The following is a 26,533-nucleotide window of genomic DNA, read 5'->3' on the forward strand; positions in this document are numbered from 1 at the left end:
GAGCAGAGCAGAGCAGAGCGGAGTGGTCAGCGTGGCTGAAGTGCATCACGTAGGTCCCAAACACTTACCGCCGGCTCGCGACATGCGCGAGCTGAACGACGGTGGCCCGCGGCCGACCAAGGTCAAGCCATTTCTTTTTTTTAACCTCATCACTCTTGCCTTTTTCCGCTCTTCGCTTTTCTTTCCGCGTGTCAAATGGAACGTCCTTGCAAAGTTCAGACGACGTGTCAGAAATTCCTTTTCTACATGGTTGTTGCAAATAAATAAAAAGTTTTTAAAAAATCTGAAGCCTCCCAAAAGACTCCCGTGAGGTGTAAGGATGAAAGCCAGCGAGCAAGAGAGTGGGTAAAAAGCAAGGAGCGAGGGGGGTTTGATGCAGTCTCCTGAGTGAGGGGAAAGAGAGAGGGAAGAAGAGACGGACAGAGGAAATGTGGGGGGGGGGGAGTGTCCTCTGAAAAAAACAATAATAGCTCATTGATGCAACTGTTTCCTCTTAACCTCAAACAGCACACTTTTGAGCTAAGAGGGGCAAAAACGAAGGAGCTGTCTTGGAAAAGAAAAAAAAAAGGAAAAGGCATTTGTCCTCTGCCTTTTTCTCCTCCTACTGCCCCCCCCCCCCACCGCTTTTTTTTTCTTTAGGCTCTTTGAGCAGGAGCTGGAGCATCTCTCAGAGAAATGACAGTTCTTATACAGGAATTTGGTTCTGTAATTAACCTGCTCATTTGCTAATTTGACTGTAATCAAGCCTCTCATCTTTCCCAGCGGGGTGCCAGAGACTCTTTGAGCAGACAAGGCAGGAGACAGTAGCAGAGAGCTCGGCGATGATGAGTCGCGTCACGAGCCTCCTCTCCTTTACTTCACCTTCTGGAAAAGAAATTTAAAAAAAAACAAAAACTGCACGCTCAGAGGGAACGAGCAAACAAGTTCAGGTAAAAATGCATGGTGGAGGCTGACACATATGGTGTAGTGTGAGAAAGAAATTGGCCAGCGAAGGACGAGGCTTTCCTCGGGGCCGCTCGTGTCTGCTGTAGCTCTGCCGTGATGTCTCAGCCCCCGCAGCCTCTGTTAGGCAGACACACAATTTAAGAAGAAAGGGACACACGCCGGCATAGGTATTCTCCGCTGAAAGCCATTCAAACTATCCAGTTGACATTTACATCTGTCGAGACCCAGCGTGTGCCCTTTTTTCTTCTCTTCTGAATGATCAGAAACCAGTATATCTCTTTTGATTTCCCACTTTATGATGCTCTTTCATTCTTTTGCTGAGTCTGTCGGTCTCTTCTTTTTCGCGACAGACTCCCCGCAACGAGCGGGACCCAATCGGTTGCCGGTGGCAACAGAAGTGGCGCGTAATGGCATCGGGCCGGCTATTAGTTTTGATGTGAACTTCATGGTTAACAATTATACGAGCACGAGAGAGAGAGAGAGAGAGAGAGAGAGAGAGAGAGAGAGAGAGAGAGAGAGAGACGGAGCCGCTTGGGCAAAATTTACATGCCGCCTGGTAATCCGTTAATGGGGCTGATTGAGGCGCACTCCAAACGCAGCACTTCAAGCTGGAGCAACCTGATCGGCCCAGAGTCAAGCGCAGACTCTGATTGGGCGGCAGCTCGGCCGACTTAGCCCACTGAAAATCTGTTCATTGGATGGATTTTGGTGTGATGGCTCCAAGTCATTGGAGATTGCATCAGACAGCTCAGATGCATTAATTCCATCTACGAAAAAGATCTTAGTCACAAAAAGAATAACATTCACGGGCGCAGAATTACAACTGCCCATTTAAATCGTTATAATTAAAGATTTGGGGTGAAATTTTAATTGTGGAATGATTACTGTGATTCGTGCTGAACATCCTCCTCTACACATTTCTACTAACGGTATTGCTTCTTTTGTAATCCTTCCTTTTAGTGGGACAGACTGATGTAACACAGACGCAGTATAATCCAATTAGCTGATCCGATGCCACACGGACTTAAACAACAAACACCTGAGATGTGAACCTGTTTCAATTTAAAACTTGGGATCAAGTTACCAGATTCTTTGGTGGTCTGCATTTGATTGGCAGATGTCTAGTCAAGGGGAGCGGGGGAGACGGCGGGAGGCAGACAGAGATGAGGAAGAAGTTATTTAGGAACAGAGAGGCTCTGGCTGAGAAGCTGGCTGCCTAACAGTCGGTTTCAAGAGACAGAAAAAGTCTCTTTGACGCATCGAGTGTGACTGAAGAAGTTCGACTCATCCCAGCCTTTCCTCTGTCATTCTCTTTACGTCTAATAGTTTTTATATATAATTCATGAGCCAACCGCCAGCCCCAACTCTGTCTTCTTCCCTCCTTCCTCACATCCTCTCCTTCCTTCTTCTTCTTCTTCTTTTTCTTTGATGTGTAGAGATTCCTGCTCTTCCAGATGACACCACAGCAGGTGTTGTGATTGGAGGGATCGTCTTGTTGTCTCGGTCCAATCAGACGCTCGGAGAGGTGTCCAGAAATGTGAGTAATCCCTTAATGAGACTAACACGCTGACATACTTCTGCTGCACACACCTTCCAAAGAGGTGCCAAGCAGACACACACACAGACACACACGCACACACACACGCACACACACACACACACACACACGCACACACACACACACACACACACACACACACACACACACACACACACACACACACACACACACACACACACGCACACACACACACACACACACACACACACACACACACACACACACACAAACTGGCACATTAGATGCAGCACATTTACATGGACGGAGACGAGTGCCAACCTACTGTGACAAAAAAAAAAAAAAAGCGGTGTTTACCTCAGGATACAAAAGAATGAGCCCAACAATAAGGACACAAGGTAAGGATGCAGCCCGCGAACTAATGATTGGTGCATTTTGCCGTGTTGTGTGAGGCATCTCCATGCAGTTGCCATCTCGACACTAAATGGGAACGGCACAAAAGGAAAGTGGTTGGTTGGCATGACGACAGTGCCGAGTCAAAGTCTAAAGAGCTACTGGGCCCAATTATGAGCGTGCATGTAAGCACACACCCGGTCCCACACACACACACGCACAAAGATCTGACATGCATGTGGGTAACACTCCCCGCAGATCCACAAGTCATGAAAGGTGAGCAAAGGATGTGTGCCTCCAAAAATAACCCTCTTTTTGAAAAATCTCACAGGTATGCTCCGAGCATCCTCTGCTGCCCCACAATGCATCTCACCTGACGACCACCATCTGGTGTTGCAGACTGAAAATGACCCCTAGAAGGACCCTTACCTGGCACTGACCTCGGATGGAAAAAGTTCCCCATCAGTGTGTTTATGCAACTTTTTCTAATAACTGCTGCAGAAAGCTGTCTCAGAGAAAATCGAGTTTGCTGCCTGCAACTAAAAAAAAAAAAAAAAAAAAACGCTATGTGGGATTTAAAAAAAAAGAAAAAAAAAACTAAAACTTGTGCTACTTTTAGTTTCACTTAAATCTTTAGTAGTTTCCAGCACAAGTTGCTTGTGGGCCCCCTGGCTTTACTGTTCTCTCTCTGCTTTCTTTACACTACACGGAGACATAACTCGCCTACTCTTCAAAAGGCTGAGCCGCATCAGGGCCGCATAAAAATTCCCTGATGAAGCAAGATCCAAATGAGCTGCATGTTGCGGCGGAGAAGAAGAAGTCAATAAAAGTGGATGGATTTTCAACAAGGGAACAATTACTTGTTTTTGTAGTGGGATGATGTTTACCTTAGTATTTTGTGCACTTTGTATGTGTCTCATTTTTCCATAATGTACCCGTGTGCATCTTATTTTTAGCATTGCAATCAGCAACAACCAGGCCAGCTGGTGCATAAGGATCCTGATGTTGTCCTGCATACTTATCTGTGTGTACACACGAACCTGAAACTATTTCCTGAAACCTCGGCCCAGCAAGACCTCCACCTCCAGCCCCTCCAGGCGTGGCCAAAGGGGTCGAGAGAGGATGGAAGACAGAACACGCTCTCCTCTGGGATTAAGGTTATTTTTAGATAAGCGCCCCCTGGCTGTGCCACAGTGCAGACATGTACCTGTGACTAATCCATAACACACACACACATGCATGCAAGTGAGCGCCACACGCCCTCGGAGTCTGCATGAATGCATGCTCACAGGCTTAGCCATGCATGCTAATGAAGAGCAAGACATCCTATACATGTTTTTACATGTGGCACGTGTCACCATGTGCAAGAAAGTGACAACGAGGCCATTGCAGAAATAACCATCAAAGAAGGGTGATCAACACTTCAAACACACAGACACAGACACAGACACACACACACAAACATATACACACACACACACACACACAGTATGTGTGGCTGAGCTTTCAGGCCTGTGACCCTCTCACCCCAAGACAAACCACAGTTGCCACAATAGCGGTGTCGCCACCTAACCCTTCCCCTCCGCTCTCACCTCTACAGATACAGAGGTCCCGTCTAAGTTTCAAACCCTGTAAAATATTCATCAGCACCGAAAAAGGAAAACTTTTAATACGCATGAAACAAGACCCTGCCGCCTTTGTTGTTGCTCCCTATCTCTTGCCCCCTCTCTTTTCTCCCTTCCTCCCTCGCGCCTGGTCCCTCTTCTGTGGTTCTCATGAATAATGAAGGCCTTATAGAATCCAGTGGCTCAGATTGTCCCTGCAGTCGGATACAGCTCTCCTGTATTGATCAAATAAGGCCCCTTAAATAATTAACCAGGCCTTTGTCATGCAAATGAGTGGCCGCAGCAGCGAGTGTGTGTGTGTGTGTGTGTGTGTGTGTGTGTGTGTGTGTGTGTGTGTGTGTGTGTGTGACTGCACCGCTTGTGTGGCTGCGAGTTCAAAACATTACAAGTTGCTGTAGGTTCACGTTGAGGCCCACAACCAACTTGCATGTGCACTTTCTGCTGTGGACGTAAGACGTGCTCGCCTCAGATCAAGCACACACACTCATTAATCAACAGACGGCCAAACCCCTAGTCACACTCCTCCCTTCTCCTCATACCTCCCTCACTTTTTCAGTAATGGAGATGAGAAACGGCGAGCAAGAAAGCACCGGATGAAGCAGCAACGCCAGACAGAAGAGGAAAAAAAACAAAAAAAATCATAATTTATATTGGCATCTGCGCCGAGCTGCCGGTTTACCGAGAGTTTACAAACTGCGAGAGAGAAGAGATGTGATAACTTTCAGTCATTGTGCTCCTCATTCATCCCCGCTCTTCAACAGTTCTGGCAATGTACAGGCGCTTGGAAAGAGATCCTGCCATACGACTTTGTCTCTTTCTTCCAAGGACAGGCTCTTTTGTAATGCAACAGTTCTTTGTGACAAACAGCTCATTTTCACTCAACCCCCACTTTCTTTTTTTTCTTTTCCCGCTCTGTGACTGTGACTTCTGTTTGATATAAGTGGGTGTCTTTTTTTCTGTAGTCTGCTACCTTTGAGTGAAAAAGTCTTTGCCCTAGCCTGGCCAGCGCACATTGTGACAAATCGTCAGGCGGCTTGGGCGTATTGTATCCTCGCCGCACGCGCTTTCTGAGCCATATCCAACAGAAAGATAATAAGCGAGCCGTTAGAAACAGTCTTGCGGTGAGCAACGTGCGACGGTGTCTGAAAAGTTGCTTTACTGTTTAAACTTTCAAGTTCATATTTGTTTTCCTTGCCGTAATTGGAGATGAACCTTGGTTGCTAATTACTAGATTAGGTGATATAACTGATATATAACTGAAAAAAAATGGGCATAAGCGTGCAGTCTCAGTTTCTTCAGGTTAATTAATTGGTTCTATCAAAAATGATAATAGATACATCGAAACCGCTGCTTCACTCTGTGTCCTCATTTAAGGCCATATTTGTTAGCAGGACCTCAATTGAGGTTGCGGACTTATTGTAATCACGTCCTTTCAAAGTACTTCCCGACATCATCGACCTTCCATTTGAGAATAAATAGCTAAAAATAATCCTTGCAACCATTTTAAGAGTGTGCTGTTATTGCAGTTGTCTGAGTAGGCATGAAAAAGTTTAACCCTGCGCAGGTAGTTTCTAAATTTCATGAGATTAAAGTAGCAACATTTTTTTTTTTAACCGCTTGCCCTTTCCCCACTCGTCCCTCCCAAAACTAAGACGCGGGCTGAACGATGGCCCAACTTTGTCTGCCATCTCCTCGACTCGTTTTTCATTTCCATGGCAACTGGCAGTATGTACTCCGTTCTCCTTTCTAATCCTTTTCTTTTCCTCATTATGCTAATTAAGACCAACACATAAGGATCACACCAATAAGTGCTCTTTTCTCTATTTTTCCTCTCTCCAGCGCCGCTTCCCCTCTGCGCTTTGCTCTGCTCATTTAATCACGATGGCTCGGAGAGATGGCTCACGGTTTTAACCCCGCTGCCACTGATGTACTGTCTACACGTCGAGCGGTGTTAAAAGCTGATTTCATAGTAAATTAAATGTTAATTTTACCCTGCATAGCTGAGGACTAATTGGTACTTTTTTTTTTGTTCAAATATATACATACGAAAATGTGTGAGGTACCTGTGTGTGTGTGTGAGTGTGTGAATGTGCTGTGTGTGCATGCTGGAGTGCCTGCGAGCGTATACGTGCCAGCGAGCCTGTGTCCTGAATGTTCATGCGTGTTTCAGGGGATATTAAGCAAACACAACTCCCCGTGAACTCTTTACAATTCTCACAGGGCAACTAAAGTGTTGCCTCAGCACTCAACTCTTATCAGCAGACTAAATTTTTATTGCTATTTCCCGTGTTGTCATGTGTCGCTGGGGATGTTGCCAACCGATGTCGGTTCTTAATCTCCACAAGAAAAAAAAAGAAAGAAAAAAACTCCTTTCAGCTTTGGTCACACAAATCTGCAATCAGAGAGATAGAGAAATCACTGAGCGTTCTGATGTCTGGTCTGTCTCCAGGCCTTGGAAGCAGTTCCTTCTCCACTTCTCTCGAAAAGAGGGAGAAAAGAGGGAACAAGATTAAGTTTCAGCCATTTCTCAAGCTAAAATGTGAAACTTTCCCTTTTTTTCAGCATCTTAAATGTAAGGGTTTGGTGTATTCTTTGTTCATTTTTTCATAGTAGATGAAGAGTCTTTGAGTTTTGGCCAGTTGGTTGGACAATAAAAGCAAAAAATAAAAAAGCTATCACTTTCAGCATTTTTCACAATTTTCATGTAGACTTACAGAGGCTCTGAGGAGCTTCCATGCCAGTCATTTGTTAGTGTTAGCAGGCTCCATTTCCAAAAGAACGTTAGCTACTGTTGCTCTCCGTTAGCAGAGCAGAGAGAGGCACTGAGACACTCGAGAAAGTGCGTAAAGGTCACATCCTTTGGACTGTCACAAAATAATCTGACCTGAGTTCTTCACAAAGACATTCCCAGTCCAGAAGCATGAAGCAACAGCTGAAAAAAGAGACCTGTTAGGCTTTTTCATTGATTTCCTTTCCTTCAGTGTTGTATATGTTCTAAGGAAAAAGGACAAAGAAAACACAGCTCCTGAAACGCTGTGTCTTCAGTTCTTTGACTCTGTGACATCACAATATGTCACACTTTTGCATAGATTATGCCTGACGACTAGTTTGACACATATTGATTTAGCACAGCTACTCCGCTGCTGTTAGCAGTGCTGGCTCAGGCCTGTGTGAGCTGACCAATCAGAGTAGACTGGGTACTCTGGAGGGGAGGGGCCTTCGGGAGACAGGAAGGTTTCAGACAGAGGAAGACTACATTGCTGCAGCACTTGGCAGTATGAGAAAACCGCTGTGTTTTTTGAGCAGCAGAGCATGTAAACCTGTTTCTATTGACCTAAAATATGATAATAAAAGTGAAAATGACCAGTATATGTCTCCTTTAAACACATCGTCCACCGGCTTGCATAGACAACCAAGAAAAACAGGAAAGGTTTCACTTTACCTTTCCATGATTAATCAAGTAATCGACATTAATCAATAAGCAAAGTGAAATTGTTAGTTGTAGCCCTTGAAGGCAAACGGGGGAAAAAAAAAGCAGAACCACGGTTTGCTCCCTTCTCTCTTTACAAGAAGAGGCCCGTTGTGTTCCTCAGCAGCTCTGCCCCCCAAATGAGCCATTTAGGTCGACAACATTGGCAAATTACTTAAAACCGGAATGGAGAGGGGCAGCTGACATTTGCGTAGATTTTTGTCAATAAGCATTGTCACCCCTGGATGCCCCGTGTTTAACAGCAGCAGACCTTGATTTAATTAGTACTCCAGATCCACATCTATCCACTGTCACTCACACACCACAACACAAATGCCAAAGAGGCGGGTACAGCGTGACTTGTGGGGGGGTGGGGGGTTTGAAAATGCCACCTTCTTTGTCTTTTTGACCATTACAGAATACCAGATGGAAATGTAGTATTTTTTCGTGAAAAAATATGACATGATGACATGAGATTGCAAAAGAAAAAAATAACAACCTGATGAATAATCATGTAGAATTCACACGGACTGAAAGAGCGCATCATTTTTTTTTTTTTCTCCCCGTTCTACATCATAACATATGGCTCTTTGGTTACACTTTCACTTCCATGTTTACCATTGAAGTCCTCGCTGAGCTTACTCACTGAATCAGCTCTGCTCTCCTCTCTGTTTGCACCTCACGCATGCCTACAGGGAACGAAAGCATTCATTCCCCAAAGCTATTCTTAACATGCTCACTTGATGGCTTCAGTACACAAGCACACACACGTACGCACACACACGCACACACACACACGCATGCAGATACACACACACAGGGAACTTGGGCCCTGCCAGGGGAAGGTGAGCAAACTTTCCCCCCAGCACGGCGACATCTCCCCAGGACAGGAAAAAGTAAATGAACAAGAGTGATTTGTGTGCACGCGTGGAAGCGAACACACAATGTGTTTCGCTGTAAAGCTTTTCTGTCAGCTCTGAAGGCTCCGAGAGTGCACGGCCCATACAAATAGGCTGCCCCGGGGCTCGCTTCCTCTAATACGCCACAACCATCAGCAACAGATGACAGAACGGGGAGGGTGGCGACACAGAGCTAGATCACCCTTAACAGAGGGAGACAGAAAGGCTTGCTGGGGGTGGACCGGCAGCCCGACGTACGAGGGGGTGGGGGGCAAAGACGCTGGAAATTATTTAAAGTTTCCAAGAGTCTGAATGCAAGAAATTGAAACTGAAAAAACGTACGCACAAATGAGGAGCAGAGAGGCAGCGCTGCATGCTTACCCTGAGAGGTCACATGTAATGAGACTGTGCATTACAGTATAGGCTGCTGAGAAGAGCAGTGTGGGTGTATTTTATAATGACATGTTATGAGAGCGACACAGACAGAAAGAGCAGAGACAGAGAGCGAGAGGAGAAAGAAAGAAAAAAAAAAATGCCACGCAGACAGATGAAGGCAAAAGAGATCCCGACAAAATGATTGACGGAGCGAGACACAGAGAGAGGAAGAGATGGTGAAAGAAAAGAGACAGAGAGAGAGAGAGAGAGAGAAAGATGGAGACTGAGGGATGTAGGGGGGAGTAAGACATTGCAGGGAGGCTTTGCTATGACAACCTTTACTGAACTCAGCATGCTCCCAAATGTACAGCTGAAATGTCACCCACAGTAAGCAACAGGATGGTCCACACACACACACACACACACACACACACACAGATGCAGACATATCTGCAACGAGCAGGCGAGATGGCTGACAGAACCGAAATCGTCTTTTAAGTACACCAGGATGACACGAAAAATGTGGCAAAATAAACGCGGAGACATTTCATCCTCTGTTTTGGCAAAAGAAAAAAAAAGACAGAAAGAGAAAAAAAAGTCGCGCTTGATTCAATTTGTTCTTTCCTCCTCAGCCTCCTCTATTTGATTCATTCTCTTTTCAGCCGCCGAGTAATGAGCTACATCCAGTCGTATTTAACGCGCACAGATAGTGTGTCATTTCCGACCAGGATTTCTATCAAAAGTCTCTAAAAGCGCCCTAATGAAATAAGCAACGCGGGCCTAATTTCACAGGGAATTAAAGAATATTCAAAGACGAGCCTTGAATGACTCATGTGTGTGCGTCTGTGTGCACGCGTGTGTCTGTGTGTGTGTGTGTGTGTGTGCGACTTTTGTGCTGCGTGTGACGGAGTTAAGAGGTGCCCCACCTGCTTGAGCACCTTTTAATGATTATTGATGAAGTTGCTCAGTTAAAGAGAAAAACAATTAAGACCCTGCCAGTGCAGAGTCCACACTGCTAATGAGCGGGAGCGTGCCCGGGCCTGCTCGCCGTTTCCCGCTGACTAGTGTGTAAAAACCTAATGGAAGCAACACTTGTTTTAATCGCACCTGAATCCTAAAGGCTCGAGGTAGCTGTCACTGTCAATGTCTTTACAGGACTTTGGCTTATGGGGCTAAAGCGGCAGCAGATGGGCGAGGGGGTTTTTTTCAGGAACGGGAGCAACGGCAGCAGCAGCACAAGACGAGTCCTTGACTGTGCAGCTCGCCGGAGCCCGGGGTGGTGGCGTGTGCAGGCGGCTTTTCACATCTGCTGTTTACACATGGGCAACCTGACCCTTCCCCTCTCCCGCAGGCCCCCAGCAGAACCCAATAAAATCATCGGCCTCTTGCTCGAGATGACTGCCTTTCCCGTCCTGCAGCATTTTCTGAGCTCCTCTTTTTTTTTCCAGCCCTCCTCCTTGTCATCTCCTCTCTGCTCTCTTGTCTCCCCTCTGCCTCGCCTCCTTCCCCTTATCACCTTTCCTTCCCTCCTAACTTTGTCTCTCTCCTTGCCCTCCCTTGTTTCTTATTCCACGACGAGCCGATGCTGAGCACCCGACAGCGGCTTTATAATTTATAGCAGAACCACTGGCTGGCTGACCTTTTTCACCTCCAGCTGTTTCCATCCTTCTCCCTCTGGCTTGACTCATCTCATCATCCCCCCCCCCTTTTCTCTGTCTTGCAGTCTTCTCCGTCTCTCTACTTGCAGAAAAAAACAGGGCCGGAGAGTGTCATTGTGTTGCACGACGTGCGTGTCTGCGTTTGCCAAAAAAAAAAAAAAAAAGGCAAAAAAAAGAGAAAAAACGAAGAGTGTGAGTAATAGAGCTAGAGGGACGAGCGAGAGAGAACAAATAACATCGTCCTCCAAAGAGCTGCGTCTGAGAAACATTAGCTCTTCCTCCGCGTGCGCCTCCGTGTGTGTTTGTGTGTGTGTGTGTATGTGTGGGTTAGTGTGTGTGTCACACAGACAACACCAGGCCTGACTGGAGGATTAACAGGGCCCATATGTGGGATTCACCATCCCCACACACACACAGACACAAACACACGCACACACACACACACACACACAGTCACAACAGCAAAATCCTCAGCTGGATTTGTGTGCATCATTCAGTCTTTCTTACTGTCCGCTCGTTCCCTCGTCCTGAACCCCCAATCTCATCTAGGAGAGGATTTACGAGGGGGCGCACCTCATCCCTCCAACGCAACACAATCTCAATTGGACTGAGTACAGCCTTATTCCAAACCCGACATCCATTAAACCAAGGTATTACTGTAATACAACTATCGGACAACTCTATCTCTTTCTATCTCTCCCTCTGTCTCTCTCATTCAGGCCGCGCATCAGCGAGAATGATGTTATTAATATAGATTCCGCTATAGCGTACAGACATTTCATTTCTATGTATATCAGATTAAAACGCCTCGCAGCAAAGACCTTATATATTTAAATTGAAAAAGCTCTTTTGCGGGCGAGAGGATCTGGGTTAGTGGTCGGATGATGATTGCGTTCGGGCCTTGTTTAGGCTCCGCGCTGAATCATTTAAATAAGTGTGTAATATAGTCCATAGATAGCTCCTCTTGGCTGATAGGCTCAGGAGACGGGGATTTCAGCAATCTAGCGTCTATCCTCCTCCCCTAAAGACTCTCCGATCCAATTACCGGCCTGGCACTGCTTGGCTCAGCACCAGCTCTGCCAACCCGGGTGAACTGCGTCTCCTTTTACATTCCCTTTACTCAGTCACTCCACCTTTATCTCCGGTTCGGTCTTCGTTTACCCCCGCAACGTGACGCCGTCACGCTCTGTCAGCCTGCAGTGGGGCTTCTTGGTCTTCTTCTTCTTCTTCCTATTTTTTTTTTTTTCCCTTTTCTTCTGCATCATAATGTTGTCGTGCGTCTGTGTATGTGTGTTTGTCAGCTGTGTGCTGAGAGGGAGTTTCAGGCTGATTAAAGAGATGATTTATAGGAGCATGATGTTGGAGGAATTCCCCGATCGCTCCTCAAATCACGTCTCCTCAAATGAGCTCTCTCCACTCAACCACAGTCGACCGCCGAAGAGACTCGCCCCCAAGACACATCCATACGTACGCACGCATACACACACACGCACACACACACACACATTTGCCTTTACACGTGTTACAGCACATCCACGCGTCTGGCGGTTGTCCTGTGTGACTCAATTGCCCGCACGCTTTACATCGCCGTCACCGATGCAAATGCCAATTCCACACAAAGGCTGCAACACGACTACTTTGATACAGTCTGACTTTACAGGATCGCATACGGGGCTGTAATAAAGGCCTCTGGTGCTTCTTCCTCTGCTCACTTTACAACCGCCTCTAAAATGTTTTAGTTCCATCCGCTGCCTTATTAAAATCTGAAATGAAACTAGCCCTCACAAAACAATCCTCCATATATTAGACACCTGAGATAGAGCCAGGACTTTTGTTACATTTCCACCATCTAAAGGAGACCTATTATGCTTTTTTTGTATTTCCTACCTTCTGCTTCATGTAGGTTCTTGTGCATGTAAAGGAGCTTGAAAGTTAAGAAGGTCATGTAAGAAATGATTTAAATTTAATGAAAAATGCATTGTTTTTTGCCGCTGTCAAAAGCAAGATTTTTAGTTATTATCAATTAATGATGCATAACTATGTGGTTTTTTTTTTCATTTAATTAACTGTGATTGTCGCTTATTGAATCATTTATAATTCATGCAAGGAGAAATACTGAAAGTATTCCGGGGCTCCAGGTAATATTTCGCCGATGGGAACACAGCCACTCTTTCTCAGTGTGTGTCTTTCTGTGAATATTTGCAAATGCCTCCCACACTCCAGAATCCGAAGACATTCGATATACTCACACATATTAAAAGTCCTACCTGTGATCCAAATGTAAGCAAAGGAATAGGCCCTCTACTGGGGTTGCCAGGTCCACTTAATATGAGCGACCTCAGGCTTGTTTTTTCTGCAAAGCCACAAACAAATGTTGGTGGTCGTAGACTGCAGTTATCTGGGACTTCACGCGTCCGCTGTGGGTCCTGTCAAATAAAGTGAAAATACCTTATCTTGTAAGGTTTCAAGATCAGTCTGCAAAGCCACCGTACACATCAAAGAGCTTTCAAAGAACAAGTTTTTGTCTGTGTTGAAGGACGAGGATTCGACCTCAGGTGGGTGAAGAATCAAAGTTGCTCAGCAGTTACTGAAAGGTTGAAATCTTTACTGTGCTTGGTACATTCATTATAATACATTTATTCATTTTTTGTTGCCAGTTGTGTGTGTGTGTTTTTCTAAGTTCCTCAGAGTTAAAAAGAAAAAATGAAAAAAGATTTGACGCTTCGGTAGTTTTTAACCGGTTTGTTAAGAAATGGAAAAAAGATTCCGACACTGACCACACATTTTCAGATGTATCAAGTGACCTCCCTCTTTCTTCTTCCTTTTTAAAGCCAGGTCAGCTTGTTTCCATAGAACCACATGATTCTCTCACCGGATCTGGCAACACCAATACAATGCTACCACCAATCATAATACAGGACTGGAAGCTGCCGTGATTGACTGACAGGCTTTTTAATAATAATTACACTTCACAAGGACTACAATTTATTGACGCTATTCATTGTTATCTATGATGGATTCCTTAAAAAAACACAGCAAATAGTTTTAAAAATGGACATAAAACATCATAATGGACACATACTTCAATAGAGATGGTATTTGACTTAAGTGGGTCGTTACATTATTTGTCTGTACTTGTCTCACTGAGTCACACATCAGTTAATAATCACAATCATTCAATTTAGGTGAGAAACGAAACCGCTGCTTGCTTACTTACTTGGCAGTAAAAGCAACAAGTGCGGCTCATTTCATACTTTGTTATACCATGAGCCAGACACGATGGTGTATGTTTCTTCTATTGCCATGCAAGGCACTGTCATGGAGGTGAAAACAATAGCCTTAATTGGGGCAGCAGAGTGAACTGAGTTCAATACTGCAAATACTGTTAAGCGGGGGCACCGGAGCAGCAAACAGAGCAAGAAGAATGAAACCGACGCTAAAAAATGAATGAAAAAAGAAATGAACATCACTCTTGACTATTTTTTTCTATCATCTTCAGCATTCAACAAATTATTTTGTCACTAAATGAGGCAATTTGCCTTCATGTGGTATCAGCTTTTCTCTCGAACAATCCTCAATCTGCTTCTGCATCAATTAATGATTTCCTATATTTCTCGGGAAGCCTTTTGACATCCTTCAGAAAACGTGCCCGGGCTGGTTATATTCAACTGGATTATGTGTGAAGCCAGAGAAAAGCAAAGCCAACAGCAGTATTGATAATATTAGCCTTATATGAGCAAGGAAGCCAATTTTCAGTCAGGGATAATAAATCTTTACAGCCTTCATTCAAAATGCATAATATTATTGTACTGTAGCTGCATCGCTATGTGGACCATGTACTACAGGATACCCTATAGGCTGCTATACTCGCATAACATTTTTGAACACAGGGAAAAACAACGTGTGATATTGACATTGCAGATGTTTTTTTTTTAAAATTAAATATGATGTATTACAGCTCTGTAAATGTATCTACTCGTGTGTATCTACACACTCTCTACTTTCTTGATCACTATCAGTTTCTTTACAATATTCTTTTCCCACTTTTCTTCAAAATGACACACATGCCAGAAACTTTGATTTAGCCCGTCCACGACTCACAGGAGATCTGGATCTATATCCCATAATAAACCGAGAGCGGGCTGTTTTATAGTCCATTGCAGGCCTTACAGCGGCGGACCAAAATACACTCCATTTCAAGTCTTTTGGGGGATTTAGAGAATCCACTTCACCTAATTGGCATCTCTTTGGAATACAGCGGAAAAGCAGCGGCCGGTGTGAGACCCACCGACACAGCATGTAATCTGTATTCCATTTCCTCGTCACAGATCTCCAAATATCTCTTCTATCAGGCTAATATCCATCGAGCGGAGGGACCCCCGCTCTTTGCTGTCGGGCTAATTTTCCTGTAATATGCAATCAATAGCCGGCTCCTTGTCATGTCTTATGAATTTAAGCAAATTGTGCGTTTGATGGGAAATATAGATGGGCTGTGTGTGCTTTTTAAATGTCCCTGGTCGCTTCAGGTGATTCAGTTCAATTGGGAGAGCAGTTCGATTTCTGACACACACAGAGAGTGTTTATTTTTTTTTCCTGTTTTCTTTTCCAGAGAGAGAGAGAGAGAGAGAGAGAGAGAGAGAGAGAGAGAGAGCGAGAGAGAGAGAGAGAGAGAGAGCTGGAGAAAGGCCTTGAATAGCGATGAGCGAGCGCTGTGAAGCAACTTCAGTTCAGCTGAGAGATTCATTAACCAACTCTGATGATTTTCTTTTTCTTTTTTTTCCTTTTTTTCTGCTACATCACCCTGAGCGCAGGGGTTTTTGGCTGATGTTAAAACATGTTATCCTCTCTCAAGGTTACGCCGCTTTCTCTCATTTCCCCTGATTCCTCTGTTTCTTCTTGAAAGTAATTGTTTCACGCTATGGCTGTATTCAGGCTATGTGAGTTATTAGCTGAATCCTCCGGCAGGAGTGTGGGCTAAATGGAACGGTGTCAAGAGGCTGGCTGCCCTGCTGCTGCTGTGTGTGTGGGAGGATGACTGGGAGTTAAGTAACAATGGCCAAGTGTGATTTTTAGCGTGTGTGCGTCCATACATGTGTCTACCACACACATTTTTTAAGATGCGCAGTCTGCCCCGCAAAACAGTTCGACCGACGTGTTTTGATGCGCGGCAGAGCTGCTTGGTCCCTGCACAAACTGCGGCGTATTTTTGGCCAACGAGAGCATGCTGTTTGGAGATAAGTGTGAATGTATATATGTATGTGTGTGTGGGATGGTGGGGGTATGATGTTAAAGGTCTGCAGTGACAGCAGGAATACCTGAAGGCTGAAAGAGGGAATAGAAGAGAGCAACATATTTGCAGCATTTGGCCCGAACGCAGGAGCGGAAGCAGACTGTAGCCTGAATCAAGCACATCAGCAAGATGTAAATAAAAACATGAACACGCACATTATATGTATACATAATATATATAATATATATACATAATATGTTACATTGCTTGACAACGCACTAACAGCCTCTCGCAAAACAACTGATTATATGGCAGACACGGACTGCCACCCCTTCCGACTGAAGCAAAGCCTTTTCCTTTGACAACCTGACAATTTGTTTGTGTCGGCAGAGAAAGCAGCAGCTCAACAGTCGAAACTAACATAAATGTCAAAAATGGCTCTGGATTAACAATATGATAAGTAATGCTGATGACAAATCATATTTTCATCGCCACCTGGATTTGGACATGACGTACTGAACGCAAACGACTGCCTGAAACACTTGAACTAATTGCTATTATTATTTTTAATCTATAAGCGCCACACACTCACTCAGCCTGCGGGACATTTGAGCGATCAGACGGAGCTCTGAATACGTGGCCCATCAGATGGTGCTCAAGCTAGATGTGAGCTACCCTCAGAATAACTGGTCTCAATCTGGTGGCAGCGGAGAGGTTAGCTTGCACGATGGGGTGGGAAGATGAGAAGAGCTGATATGAGAAACAATATTTATTCATCGCAGGTCACATCGCTCAATATGAAGAGCACCACGTTACCTTTTTTCCTTATATCACCCAGACTTAGTTATAAGAGATCTCCGGTGTGGTGGATAAGACACAAACGGTACTATGTTGCTAACATGAACCAGGCAGATCATGTATATTGTTTACAGAGACAAACTAAATACCTAACCTCAACCTGAATAATAAACATAATGGACACTTAGCACAAGCTCTCATACCAATCCCCACTTATTCATCACATCACTGTACAGGGAGGTATTGTTGCATATTAGTGACGTTGACTGCAGAACAGAACCGACCCTGGATCTTCTCAAAACATTTTTGTTTATGTTACACTCAAGAATTTTAAGCTTACGATTACTGTTCCAATTTAGGCCTGCACTTGTATAACACGGCTGGTCTCATCGTGGACAGTCCAAAGTGAAGTTATCAAAGTATTTGCACCACAACCACAGATATTCGCCATTTCATTTAATGCACCTCTTCTTTGTCGCCTACATTCCCCACAGTGTGGCTAATGCAGCCACGGGCCGCTAGCCTCTGGCAGAGACGAGGAGTCGGCTGCAGAGTTCTGCTAAGTTCGCTCCTTTGTAACTCCAGGAACCCAGATTTTTCGTTTTCCTTTCAAACTTGTAGTTTCAAGTGACATCACTTGAGGCGATTTATCTGACTTCGCCTTTAAACAACTTTTTCACATACGCAGTGATACTAACCAAGACCTGTAAACAGACTTTGATGTGTAAAATCAGTGGAATTCCCCTTTAGGGGATTTTTCTGCTCAACAGAAACAGTGACTTAATATATTCTGTGGTAAATATTGATATCGACTGACAAACAATATTGCGGTTAAAAAGCCAAACAAGCAGGTCAGCAGCAGGCTCGTGCCTGAGCCCCATATACTCCGTCTGTCCTGCTACCTGCTGGTGTTTCCCTTCGAGTCACAAAGAGACAGAAAGTCCCATTGATGCTCACCACGCTCCGCCTCTTCCTTCTCCGTCTCTCTTTGATTCACACACACACGCACACACGAGCTGCCCTATTAAAAGCTGCAGAAAAAAGCAGGCCGCCTTTGTCCTATTACTGTGGAGTTGAGCTGATGTTAGTGAAGTTGGCAGCCATGGATGACTGGGAGCCACCAGGGCCTTGGTCAGCTGACATTATCCTGCCCCTCAAATGCTACCCAGCCCCGCGGTGGTGTCTGCCTGTGTGTGTGCCTGGGTGTGAGTGTGTGTGTGTGCCTGCTGTACTATTTGTCCTTGTCTAAATGTAGCTGCTGGATGGAGTAACCATTCATGGCTATAGGTGGACAGGAATGGAAAAGAAAGAGACGGGGAGAGATGGAGCGACAAAGAAGGTGGTAATCTGAGTGGATCTGAGTGTTGATCCTCTTTGGCTCTCGTAGTGTGTGTAGGAGGTCACATCAAGCTTGAGCTCTTGGATAAGATGGGCAGGAAACCAAAGGAGATAAGACATTTGCACAGCGGCTAAAGCAACCGACAACAAATTGAGGGAGGCTCAGCAGCATGGGAAAATATGGAAAAATAATTTGAGATAGGGTTAGGGATATGTTCTTTAAATCTGTGTGTGTTGATGCGGCTGAGTTGAGACACCACATCTGCCACGGGATTACTGACAAACACACACACACACACACCCACTGAGTCACACAAAATCTTCAAAGGCATAATGGGCCAATGACCATTACGATTTTCTGACAGCTGTGATGCCGAAAGGTCTGAATTGAGTAAAGGCGGTAGGAGATGAGCTTCCATTGCTCCAACTGTAGTCTGGGGATGAGACTGAAACCCGGCAAACAGTCCAGATGGGTCAGCAGTGCAGAGCCAAAGCCCTCCTTAACCTGCTGGATCAGGGAATCAGCCGTACTTCACAGCTATGGCAGAGATCGCACACAATCTCCCCTCATACACACACATGCACACACGCACACGCATATCTCTGCCTACATACACTCACACTCAGTCCAGGCGTAGTCAACCGCATCACTTTAAAAATTCTATCTACAATGCCGAAATGTGAGGTAATAAAACCCCGGCTCACTAGTTTGTTTATGGTAACTGCCGTAAAAAAAAAAAAAAAAAAAGCTACCGCCGTGCTTTATAGATTGAATGCCATAAAAAGATCAATTTGGTTCTTTGGGAATAAGCAATAATACAGTGCATTTAATATTCCTCTTTACAGACTTGTTTATTTTCATGTAGACTGGAGTATTAGAGATGCCATTATAAGGCCGGGCAAATTGGTCCACCGGGGCCCGGTCTAGCCCATAACAAGCACCGCGATTCTGAAACATTTATGCAACATCGGCCGACATTACAGCCCTTATTATTTGTTCTGGAGAATTGTTTGGTCCCTATAGATGATCAAGAATGTTGTAATTGCACGGAGAAACGCTTTCAGCCAACCACTCTTTCCGTCTCCCGTCATGTGGAACTGCACGAGGAAAAAAAACAAAACAAACATTTTGCACCCCCCCCCGCCCCCCCGTAAAAAACAGCCATTAACTTGTTTGGGGCTTTTCGTAGTTTATCACTAATTAATACAGAATTAGCAGGCTGATTGTCCTGAAAACTTCCCAAAACTGTTCCGAGTTGTCAGGTAGACGTTTGCGAAAAATGGCTCCCTCTCACCCGTCTCTAAACGTGTGATTATGCATATCAGCCCTGCTTTACTGCACTGAAGACGAGCCAGAGCGGCGGGGGGAAAAAAAAGGGGGGGGGGGGGATGTGTGCACGTACGTTGTTAGCAATTACTTTCTCTCAGAATAATCGTCAACTGAGGGCCACACCGAATAAATAAGAACATAAGTCGAGTTTAGGGCACATTGTTATCACTGCTGTGCCAGTGCTGTGACTGTGAAATGGAGAATGCTGCTTCAAAAGATCACCCTTGCCTACCGGGCGAGTGTTCCTCAAGTTCAGCTCAACCGGTGTGATACCCTCTCGCCGGTGGTGAGTGCAGGGTCCTGAATTTCCATCCTCTGTGAATTTCAGTCCTCACCAAATATTCTGATGCTGCGCCTCGACTGGAGCTGGGAAACACCAGCACAGTGCACGCCTCTAAATAATTGTAATGCTCCTCCAAACAAGCCTCTTTCCAAAACAGAACTGAGACAAAAGTGATGAATGTACAAAGGAGGCAAAGACGAATTCCCAATCCGATCTCCTTTTTGGGGGGAGAAACATAAAATAACCAATCCATTATGTGAGCACCACCCCTGCTGCGTTCCCCTGATTCCCTCCAGCTATTAGCAGCTTAGGACACAAATAGATCACACAAGATATTAAAAAGCAGCGGGAATCTAACAGTTTAAAAGCTCCGCCGTAATCCTCACTGTGGAACAAAAACATGTCTTGTATGCAGTCAAATTATTTTTTCGCTGATTCCTTCCACTTTTTTACGGTTATTGTTTAGTATTCATGTTTTATAGCGCGTGTTTTTATTCGAGACGGAATGTAGGGATGAGGGAGCGACGTGGGGCAGCACAGGTCATAAGCCAGAGTTAAACTCATAAGCAGCAACATCCACGAAAAAACACTGTCAGTGCCTTTATTCTCTGTGTTCATATATATTTTGTTTGATTCTCTTTTTCTTCTCTCCCCCACGTACATATGACTCAAATGAACTTACAGCCCTGTTCTCAACCTGGCAGGCGGCTATTGTGCCAAAAATATTGAAGCAGTATAGAGGCAGACTCAATAATGGAAACTCTGGAGACAGATGTAATGTTGTTCATAACAATAAAAATGTACAGATATATCACTGTAGTGGATTTGGATGCTTTATCCTCCAGTCGCGAATGCGTGCCTGACAGGAAATAAACCATTTTTTGTCAGAGCTGATCACGGAATCAAGTAGTGAGGGAGATTGATGCTAACTGGTTTCGACGTCATCTAACTGACAGCACCTCGGCGTGCCGCAGGAGTCGGAGTGAGCGCGTACTGTGTAACACGGTGTAATATTAGTGCAAATCTGTCAGGAATATTCTGTTTGGACCGATGTTTAACATGAGCAATTAGCGTTTCAATTCACAAAACAGAAATGTGATTTTTCAATGCAAATATTGAAGCTTCCGTTGAAGCATTTCTGACTTCATGTATAGAAACATTCATTTGGATGAACAACAAACTGCCGATAGGAGTGAGCAACATCCCTGAGTGTCAAGCTCATGGCACATGGACATGTATGTGACGCCCCTGAAGACGCGACATGGATTTTGCAACACCGTCATAAATGTTTGGTGCGTAATCAAAATAACGTGGCAGCAACAACATGCAGTTATAGGGCTTGAATTGTACTCATAGCACTGAAGTTACCTCTAGTAACTACTGTTTTCCTCAACTCACTACACCAGCGCGAGCTCAGCTGGCTCTGTTGTTTACGTTACACATGGAGTCCTTCAGCTCCGTGATCCTCGCCAGTTTGTTTATCGGCTGGTGCTGTATGTAAATGTGCTCAAAGCGCCGTGGTACACTCACTATTATACTTCCTTAAATGCACTTCAGGTTTTCTATTGAGATGCCTGATCCTTCCACTTGTCTAACTCTAGATAAATAAAAATAATGACAGTAACTAATTAACCAACATCAATGGGCAAATGTAGGCCCACACCTAATTTTTTTATTCTGATGTGTCCTCACACTGCTAATAGAGTGAAGAGGCAGAAACATGTTTGAGTGGAGTGTCCCTTTTATTTCCTTAATACTTTGATATAATACCGTCTCTGCAAAAAAGAAAGAAAAAAAAAATATATATATATAAAAAAAAACTATATATATATATATATATATATATATATATATATATATATATATATATATATATATATATATATATATATATATATAGACACACACACACACATATTTTAGGTCATGTTGCCCATCCTAAGCAGCTACATAATATTGTATGAGAAGACGATAGTAGGAACAGATTGCTCTGAATTCAAAGGGACATACAATAAGATGAACTGCGTGATGTCCTCTGCCCATATCAATCCACAGGATCCCGCCATCCATGCTCCCACACCCCCCGACTTAATGAATCTGCTTCAAACTCTCACTGGATTTAGCTCCTCTTTGCGTTATCAAATCCGTGTTGAGGAAAATGAAATACCGGCAGACATAATAAACATGAAGGCAGTTTAAGTGATTATGTCGGTGCGCCTTCACAAAATAAATCCATGAAAATCCATGAAACTAAATCCATGAAAATAGCACAGAATGTGAGTGTTTGCTCTACGACGCAGTCTGTGTAGTCAGAGGCAAAGGCCTAATTTTTATACCAGAATTGACTCTTAAGTCCTTTTTTGCATATCCTATGTTGACCTTATACTGCTATGATATTTGAAGTGATTTGGGTTGTAGGCAAATTTCCAATTTAGAGTCTAGTCACAGACCCGTGCTCTGCTGTCACAGGACCCGAGGGTCAGGACTCAGTCAGAGCTGACGTGGTGCAGTCTGTTCCTCATTCACAATCAAGCATGTCTGCTATTAAAATAAGGGCTTAGTTTTTGCTCAAGGGATGCATGACGACTGATGAGGAAATGAATTTACCATTGCTCTACAACATAACAAAGAGTTAAAATACCCCGCCATCTGAAACAAAAACATGAACTCAAAGCGTGTTTTTTATTGCCTAAATATTTTACTATTTGCCTAATTATTTTACTAATTTTACTTTTTTTTGTAATTAGCCATTTTTTTCAGTCAATGTTCTCAACTGTTTTTTCTGAGTCATTGTTACAGTCACTGTGCTTCTCTATGTCTGTTTTATTGTCAGTTTAAACGTGTTGTACCGTCTGTTTTTTTTCTCTAAACTTAAGGACACAAAATAAAAAAAATAAAAATGTAACGTAAAATGAATGAATGAAATAACAGTTATTTGTGACATGTGAGTTCATGCATCAATTAATGGAGGACTTGCTCCTGCACACGGCTTCCTCTCAGGTCGAATGTAACAAGTCAACAACATAACTAGTCCAACTGTTGTGACCTGATCAGTCCCTCTTTGTCCACATGAAACACTGGTGTATTTAAAGCTAAAACTACTGATAGATATAGAATTTTGTGTCTTTATTTAAAAAAAATAAATCTGATCCGTCAATATGTCTTGGCTCATTTGGTGTCCTGAAGGATAAGTTCAGCTCATCATGAGTTTAGTCACCTTCAACACAAATTAATTAAATCAGCATGGTGTCTCTCGTCAAAGCTGAACAAGCTATAAAAATGTCTGTGAATTAATCCATTAACAGAGCAAAAGTAAATCTTCAATGTGAACATCAAATACAACACAACAATTCAAACTTGAGAGAACCCGGACGACTTCACAGCGTGAATCAAGCAGCATCGGTCCTTATCGGCCTTCCCACCTCAATTGCAGGCATTTCCTTAAATCAATGTGAAGCGATAGAAGCCCCAAAGAGGACAGGAAGACAAGTGGACTGGGAGACGTCTGGTGTCTAGACTGCTCTGTTTAGATAACTCGCACACACGCAACACAAGCACACGCGGTAATGAGACGTGCGCCTATCATCCATACGTCGCGTCACACCGGGGGGCAGTGGGGCACGACGGTTACGAAAACAAAAAGGTTCCTTAAGGCGCGCCGACACCTGGTCACAATTAAAAGCCGAGGAATTAAAGCTAAGTACGGATAACACCTACACATTCGCACACACTGAGACTCCCATGCCAAAAGACACATTCACTCACACACACGCGCACACACACTCACACTCACACAAATCTCTCCGAAGCGCATATTTTTCGAGCGCAGTCACATCGCAGCATCCACTCATGTTATTACTATTCAACATCTCTTTGTACGCATCAAATATGAATGGTGTAGACAAGTCATTCTCTGTGTGAGTCTACAGACATCCGCGTGTAATGTGTGTGTGAGTGTGATGAGATTAGAATCATCCAGGACATTCATCTATTCTGTAGCTGGTGAGGAGATTGAGTGGGGTTGGGTGATATGATGGCACTTTCACAAAGGATTACATTACTCTCTCTCCCATTCTGTCTCTCTCATACAGTACTCTTTCTGCTCTCCCCCCGAATCCTCACATTTGATAATGGACGCTGCCTATGTTATGAATTCGAGCTGGTGCTAAATAAAGGATTAGGCCCCAAAAAGAGATGGAGCTACATGCACAAAAGCGTATGCGAGTGTTGGATGTGGCTTAGTGAACTTTCATCATCTTTTGCCAACTGATATTCGTCCTCCGCGGCTATCTCTGTGTCACGAGCAGTGCGAGAACAGAAGTATAGTTCTTACCGTCTAATTATGCAGTTTAGCCTAATCTATTGACCCCGGCTGTCTAATCTATCTCATCAGAAAGAAGTCATCTCATACTGGCCAGGCCAAAAGCGAGAGTCCCCGATGGGAATATGGAGCCATGACATTGCTTGTTCAGCGCTATCTATAGCACGTCATTATGTTATAGTGGAGATGATTAAATGTGTGTTTAAATGTTTGGTATTGTGGACATAATGATAAGTGTAACCATTAGTAAATGAAGTAAGTTGCAATCTGGTGGCAGCTGCTGGCCATTTAATTACAGTAGGGATGGATGCATGGAGCGGGAGCTGGCTCTCACTCTGTATGTGAATGTTATGTGTGGCTTTAGTCCATTCATGGCTTCATGTGATTTAGCGTCGATAATAGGTTGAGAATAAGGGCCTGAATTTAATGTAATTAATTGAACCTCTGTCCTCTTTATTCTAATTATGTTTGTCACCAATTTCATCAATAATTGAATGTATTCACATTCTGTTATTACCCCTCTGTTTAGGTGCCGTCAATGTTAGTGGCGGGATCCGCCATTTCCGCACTGTAATACAAATTTAAGAAAATGATTTACAGGAAACGGTACATCGCACATGATAATCCTTACTGCTCTTTTCATCTCAGTTACATCAACCTAAATGTTTATTTTTCACTTCACCACAGCCTTATCAGGCCTGGATTAAAGGGTAAACCCACCAGTTGTTTACAGGTCTTTGGGAGTACAAGCAAAGTATAAAACATTTTGTGGCTCCAGAGGAAGCTGCATGTAATCTGATTAATTGCCTCCGGTGATGTCACTCAGTGACTTGTGGGTAATGTAGGCACCAGGTTTTGTAAAGGAAAACAAATGTGTGGATTAAAAAAGATTACATTTCTGGTTCTGCTGAATCGATTTTGATCATTTGTTTATATACTATCCATAATCGGAGTGCAATGCACAATGACTAGTGGACTGCTTTTTAAAATCATGGCGCCTATTACCCAAAGTGCAATTCGTCCAATAAACTGTCACCGCAGGAGTCTTTCTGCTACTTTTTCACATACTGTATGCAGTAGCACTCCCCAAGACCTGTAGACACACTTTAATGTGCAAAATTGGTGGAGTTTCTGCTAAAGCCCAACATTTCCTACTGGTGCTGCATCGTATTAAAATCATCCAATTTGCAAAACACAGGGAGGCTTTTATTGCAGCCATCGCAAACCATAATGTATTTGTCACTTTACTTTTATGCACTTTTTGACAGCAGATCTGTTTCAAATGCTGCGGGGAGTAACGGAACAAGAAGTAGCAGCCAAACTTCTTCCTCTTCTAATTAGATAAAGAGTTGCAGGTGACAGGCTGCACACCTCCGACGCCTCAGCAAGGTAACCGGCTCGTTTTTGTGACTCTGACTCCCACACCGTGCACCGAATGAAATCAGTTTTTTTAGTTGGCATTATTTTTGACTGACTTCTTTATGACAGCGCTGGTTTGTTTGGCTGCACTGTAAACAGATGCATCCAGTTGCTCTCTCTTCCACTTGTCAAATCGCTTTTGTTACGGCTGATAAACACGGGTGTCACCAGTTCAAGGACTGAAAGCTTAAGGAATCCAACTTTATAGTATAATAAACATACACACTCTTTTCCTTGATGGGTATTTACAATCTAAGAAAGAGAGAGAGAGATTTTATGGCGGCGGGCTCAGACGATACGTGAGGCATTATCCAAACATTAAACATTTTCAAGTTTTTAAATACGGCACAGCTCATAATGAACACATCTCTCACGTAAAGTTGATTGACTCATAAAGTGTTCTATGTCACAACAAAATTAACTTCTCTGTCTTTTAAATGTATTATGACTGGTTTTATTCTTTAAATGCTATAAATCATGCTGTCAGCTGGTCGGGACTGCTTTCTTCTGCTGTTTCTTGTTTGCTAATTTGATGATAAATCATACTTCATGTGCCAGAGGACACAAGGCCTCACATACCACCGCACAACAACGGCATGTGTCTAAAAATGTTGCAATCGGTGCAAATCCCATTCCTATAAAAGAATCATCGCACTCAATACAGAGAAGGTCACCGTGTCCATGGGCTAAAGCTGGTCACCGGAGATCAAGAGACACACAAAGACAGAGACGGAAGAGAGAATGGGCTCCACAGAGAGACAGGGAAGCCGTAATGACAAAAGCGTAGGAATCTAAGCCACAGTTGACTGTAAATGCTCTCCATTACAATAAATGACTTCATTACAATAAAGATGTGTTCAGCCACCCTCTGTGTTTCAATGAGTATAACTGTGGAACGATTCGTTGAAGTGTGCTCAAGTAATAGAGCTTC

At 43.9% G+C, this 26,533-nt stretch overlaps 1 protein-coding gene across 1 annotated transcript in view; it reads right to left on the reverse strand.

The window, feature by feature from the left end:
- The window catches only part of tenm2 (teneurin transmembrane protein 2), a 253,418-nt gene that overhangs the window by 183,927 nt on the left and 42,958 nt on the right, over positions 1–26,533 (reverse strand). The window contains exon 4 of the mRNA XM_037077578.1: positions 13,151–13,309. The gene's annotated coding sequence lies outside the window, so the exon portion shown is untranslated. The remainder of the gene's footprint in view (positions 1–13,150; positions 13,310–26,533) is intronic.

The sequence above is a fragment of the Acanthopagrus latus genome, chromosome 18 (genome assembly GCF_904848185.1).
Source record: "Acanthopagrus latus isolate v.2019 chromosome 18, fAcaLat1.1, whole genome shotgun sequence".
In the NCBI taxonomy this organism is placed as follows: Eukaryota; Metazoa; Chordata; class Actinopteri; order Spariformes; family Sparidae; genus Acanthopagrus; species Acanthopagrus latus.